The sequence below is a fragment of the Convolutriloba macropyga genome, chromosome 7, assembly GCF_964194025.1.
Source record: "Convolutriloba macropyga chromosome 7, txConMacr16.3, whole genome shotgun sequence".
Lineage (NCBI taxonomy): Eukaryota > Metazoa > Xenacoelomorpha > Acoela > Convolutidae > Convolutriloba > Convolutriloba macropyga.
In genome coordinates, this window is record NC_134474.1 from 49,491,845 (window position 1) to 49,498,057 (window position 6,213).

Here is a 6,213-nt window from a genome sequence, read left to right on the forward strand (position 1 = left end):
ACTCCCAAATGATCACAAACATTGCTTCAAAAACCGAAGTTGGCCTTCCTATTTAAAACAGGCTGCAACTGTAGCAGAGAAATTATGCTAGCAATCTGTATAAAAAAGTGTCGAATAATATTAAGAAAGTTGTTATATGAGGGTTGATAAAAGGAAAACTTGTGATAAAAGCTTTTAATGAAATGCAGGTGCTTTGAAATGCAGTTGAGTTAAATGAACAAACATCCAACGACATTTTGACTGAAATCAGAGCTCATATTTATTCGTCCTCTTTTTCGTCATTTTTGTTTACTGTTGGTTGGAGTGTTACGGGGGGGGGGGGGGGGGTGGAAGTGTAATTGATGTGGCAGCTGCTAGAGGGCGTGAAGCAGAAGTTGAGGACGAGATAGGATATAGCAAAGTTATTTTTGGGGCATTGATATTTAATCCAGCCCCAGACCCTTGTGTGGACAGCTCCCCCGAACAGCTTTTTGTAACAGTTTGTCAGTGAAATTAATCCCTCCTTCACAGAAGTAGGAAACACGAGAGAGGATATTTGACGCCTTTGGTCAAACAATATGGCAACCAAAACGCAAACAAAGTCAGCTAAAATATATTCTGAAACTTTTCCATGTGGTTTCAAGTTGACCGCTGTTATTTGACAGAAACCTTGATCACAATCAATGGTGCATTCATAACTGAAAGTTCTTTTAAAAAATGACTTTCGGCAGAGCAATCGTGAAATGAAACAAGACCTCAGAAAAGAAATTGATCTTCTCGAAGTTGGAATGCAAAAATCTCGAATAAAATTGAAAGAGTTTTAAAAAACAAAGTCTTTGATGACCGCAAATCCAATGCAAATAGTTTCAACTGTCCCTAATGCAACATCAGAATCTGAGAAACAAATTATCGCCTTCGGTGTAGAAGAAAAATCCGAGCCGAATTGACGGAATCAGTCATGATAAGGAGTTAATTATTAAACGATACTTTGTTTGCAGCTTCATGTACACCTTAGCAACAATGGTCATAATTACTTTATAAAATCCACCCGCAAGCAGCGAATATAGAGTAAACGTAGAACAGCTTAAAGGCTTAATTGACGCAGCTGTAAATGAAGCCATGAAAGTGGCAAACAAAAAGTTTCCTGTTTCATATTAAAAGGCGAAATCAATTTCAATCAAACAGATAGGACTATTTGGTCCAGTAACTATTATTGTTGGCGCCACTTCAAATCAGCTACAAATGTCATCAGACAGCAAGAAATAAAGTTTCAAACTGAAAAAACTTAGATTTTGTCAAAACTTAAAAATGGTCAAAACTGAAAATTTTTACAAGTTGGGACAGAAATATTGTACACCCCCCCATTTTTGGAAGGGAATACCTGAGCAACCCGAAGCAATAGCACACGGTTAGGGTTACCTCTAAGCTACTAATGGACCCAACGAACGTTATTGCATCGGACCCACAAGTTTGGCTTTTAGCAGTTATATGGTGCAAAATTGTCATTTTTCGATATTTGTTATTTATTGTTAAATTTCTTAAGTTGTTTATGATACTTTAAGTGATCATTAAAGGTCAAATACCGTATATTCGAGGAATTTACCGCCACGTAATAACCATCCGTGCTTGTCAACAAAATTAAATATTGCAGTAATTTGACATTTCCTATGTAAACAATGACCTAAATCACTTTCTTGATTAACCAATCAGAAACAAGTAGCAATGATAATATAAATGATAAATACTTGATTGTTTATTTAACCCAATTGTTTGAATAGGGAAACTGTATTGTATTTAAAACCATTAGAAACTGTTACCAAGAGCGGTTGGCTCTCAGATTGACTAAAATTTGATTCTTTAACAACTTTAGTCTTTTTTGCTAAGTTTTGCTAGATCTTAAGATCTTGTGAATGTCAAGTTAGTTGAGCTTACTTGACAAAAAGTTAGCTGAAACCCTGGCTAACATTGGCTGAAACCCTTACAAACTTCAGCACTAGATTGAACATAGATTTTCACTAAGGATTTTTTTAACTTCAGTCAACAAAATTAAAGTTACAGTCCTTTAAATTCGTCCCAGCGACTAACTATTTCTTCGAGAATATTAGTCAATTGAACCCAGTGAAGAACCAGGCCGGCGTAAAACTCGAGAACCAGGCTGTGATATATCGATTCCGCTGAGATTCTTGGGCAGCCGAAACATTTGGTCCGCCGACCCGGACATCAACAACAACACGATCAGCAACGAATCTTCGATTCAGTTTGGTGGACCAGATCAAAATCTCCAAGATGGCCAGCAAAAATCCCAGTAGACAATGGAAAACAGCTGATTGGAAGACGAGTGGACAACTGAAGACGTTAGAGAAAGAGCTAGCTGACCTACTCAAATTGTTCTCCAGACGCGTCACCGAGCTAGAAGGCTGCCTGACAAAACAATGACTGCCGAAAGTGCATATCGAGTCTTCTTCGAAATGTACGACAGAAACCTTGATCACAATCAATGGTGCACTCATAACTGAAAGTTCTTTTAAAAAATGACTTTCGGCAGAGCAATCGTGAAATGAAACAAGACCTCAGAAAAGAAATTGATCTTCTCGAAGTTGGAATGCAAAAATCTCGAATAAAATTGAAAGAATTTTAAAAAACAAAGTCTTTGATGACCGCAAATCCAATGCAAATAGTTTCAACTGTCCCTAATGCAACATCAGAATCTGAGAAACTAATTATCGCCTTCGGTGTAGAAGAAAAATCCGAGCCGAATTGACGGAATCAGTCATGATAAGGAGTTAATTATTAAACGATACTTTGTTTGCAGCTTCATGTACACCTTAGCAACAATGGTCATAATTACTTTATAAAATCCACCCGCAAGCAGCGAATATAGAGTAAACGTAGAACAGCTTAAAGGCTTAATTGACGCAGCTGTAAATGAAGCCATGAAAGTGGCAAACAAAAAGTTTCCTGTTTCATATTAAAAGGCGAAATCAATTTCAATCAAACAGATAGGACTATTTGGTCCAGTAACTATTATTGTTGGCGCCACTTCAAATCAGCTACAAATGTCATCAGACAGCAAGAAATAAAGTTTCAAACAGAAAAAACTTAGATTTTGTCAAAACTTAAAAATGGTCAAAACTGAAAATTTTTACAAGTTGGGACAGAAATATTGTACACCCCCCCATTTTTGGAAGGGAATACCTGAGCAACCCGAAGCAATAGCACACGGTTAGGGTTACCTCTAAGCTACTAATGGAGCCAACGAACGTTATTGCATCGGACCCACTAGTTTGGCTTTTAGCAGTTATATGGTGCAAAATTGTCATTTTTCGATATTTGTTATTTATTGTTAAATTTCTTAAGTTGTTTATGAAACTTTAAGTGATCATTAAAGGTCAAATACCGTATATTCGAGGAATTTACGGCCATGTAATAACCATCCGTGCTTGTCAACAAAATTAAATATTGCAGTAATTTGACATTTCCTATGTAAACAATGACCTAAATCACTTTCTTGATTAACCAATCAGAAACAAGTAGCAATGATAATATAAATGATAAATACTTGATTGTTTATTTAACCCAATTGTTTGAATAGGGAAACTGTATTGTATTTAAAACCATTAGAAACTGTTACCAAGAGCGGTTGGCTCTCAGATTGACTAAAATTTGATTCTTTAACAACTTTAGTCTTTTTTGCTAAGTTTTGCTAGATCTTAAGATCTTGTGAATGTCAAGTTAGTTGAGCTTACTTGACAAAAAGTTAGCTGAAACCCTGGCTAACATTGGCTGAAACCCTTACAAACTTCAGCACTAGATTGAACATAGATTCTCACTAAGGATTTTTTTAACTTCAGTCAACAAAATTAAAGTTACAGTCCTTTAAATTCGTCCCAGCGACTAACTATTTCTTCGAGAATATTAGTCAATTGAACCCAGTGAAGAACCAGGCCGGCGTAAAACTCGAGAACCAGGCTGTGATATATCGATTCCGCTGAGATTCTTGGGCAGCCGAAACATTTGGTCCGCCGACCCGGACATCAACAACAACACGATCAGCAACGAATCTTCGATTCAGTTTGGTGGACCAGATCAAAATCTCTAAGATGGCCAGCAAAAATCCCAGTAGACAATGGAAAACAGCTGATTGGAAGACGAGTGGACAACTGAAGACGTTAGAGAAAGAGCTAGCTGACCTACTCAAATTGTTCTCCAGACGCGTCACCGAGCTAGAAGGCTGCCTGACAAAACAATGACTGCCGAAAGTGCATATCGAGTCTTCTTCGAAATGTACGACAAAATAGAAGCCAACAGAAAGCAGCAAAGGTTACTATTAAACCCAAAGTATTTAGAAGCTTCCGACAATGACACCAAGCGTGTGTTAGAAGAAAAAAGCAAAGATTTGATATGGGTAGTTGACGAGGTACCATTTCTCCGAGACATCGAAAAGTTTCGCACAGATTTCATCGGTTAATGTGAAGACCCATTTCGAGTAAACAAAACAATGAAAGCTGCTCACCAAATTGAGAGTGAACTATCAAGTATGGAGGAGAAGTTAAAAACTGAAAACTTAAGCGACTCCGAAAAACAGACATTGTACAATCAGGTGGAACCGTTAGTCGACAAACTAGATAAACTCTACGCAGAATCGATTCGAATGATAAAGCCAGAAAATTACTCCCAAGAGCTTATGGAGTTCAGTAAAAATAGGAGTCACAATCAGGACCTCATCAAGCAGTACGGGCGCAGCAAGGATTGTGGAAACCAAACATCGTTAGTGTCATCCACATCGGCTGGTGATAAAGACCCAAACGAGACCGTATTTGATACAGAAAATGGAGCAAGAGAAAACGCTGAGGAGAACGTCGAGGTCTCTTCCATGCATTCTGCTTCCCAGGGAAGCAGAAAAGAACCCAGTATCGCCAACTCGCGATCATCGAGAAAGCGACATATCGATGAAATGGAGCTCGAAAACCTAAGAACTAAGAAAGAAACAGAGCAACGACTGCGAGAGCGACAGTTGGAGTTAGAGCAGGAGCGTGAGGAAATAGAACTTCGTCAGCAGCAAGAAGAATTACGACAACAATAACAACAACAACAACAACAACAACAACAAGAGGAGTTACGTCTAAAGACGCAACAACAAGAAGACGAACTGCGCCTTCGAAAGCATGAGCGAGCCCTTGAAAACGAACGAAAGGAAGCAGAGGCCGACGAAGAACAATGACGACTGAAACTTGAGCTGACCAAAGGAAGCTCAGGGGCATCTGGATCAGTGGCAGATGAGATAGAAAGTGTTGGATCAAGACGCAATCATGAACAGCCGGCTGGGCAGAATCAGTGGCTCAACAGTCTGTCTCTAGACTACCACTATCTCCAAACGTTGCTATCGACCCTCCAACGAATGTCAAACAGGACAGAGTTGACAAACGTTTCACGACCTACCCGAAAACTACCCCGCTGTTTCAACCGAGTGAAGGACTTTTTAACGCAACTGCCAGAACCGAGTATTCTCAAGAAAAAAGAAATCCGTAAATCAATTAGAGTAACGGCCCTACCACCGCCATTGACAACGACTAACGGGTCAAGCAAAATCAGCAATATCGGGAATGGGATTCAGCTCACAATCATACTATCATGCTTGGGATATACTCTGAGAAGTATGGCAGATCAGATGTTATAGTCAATGCAAAATTCAAAAAAATACATACTCATCCTCCAATTCAGCACGACGATTCTACGAGCATCGTCAAGTTTGCAAATGTGGTTACAAATGTGGTGAACACCTTGACTGAACTTGGATACATCAGACCTAGATGCAGAAGCAGGGCTAAGTTCTACAACGAAAAAACTTTCTACGCAACTGAGAGAACAGTGGTTGCAGTATATGCAAGATCGTCGACTACTGAGAGGCAACCTGATTATTTTCCGAGAATGGCTTGCCTCCAAAGCAGTAATTCATGAGAACCTGTTAGCACAGACAAACTCGTCGTTTGACAGAAACAAATTTCAAAACCGTGATAAACCGAAGACGAGTACCTTTGCCTCAAAAGCTGACGAGTCAAGCAAACCCAAGAATCTCGAATGTCCCTTCAAAGATGGACAACACTCCATTTGGACTTGTGAAAAGCTCAAATCAATGAGAGTAAATGAACGAAGAGAGCATGTCCAGAAGGTCAAACTGAGCTTCAATTGCTTGAGATCAGGTCACATGTCGAAGGTCTGCAAAAGCAGGACATG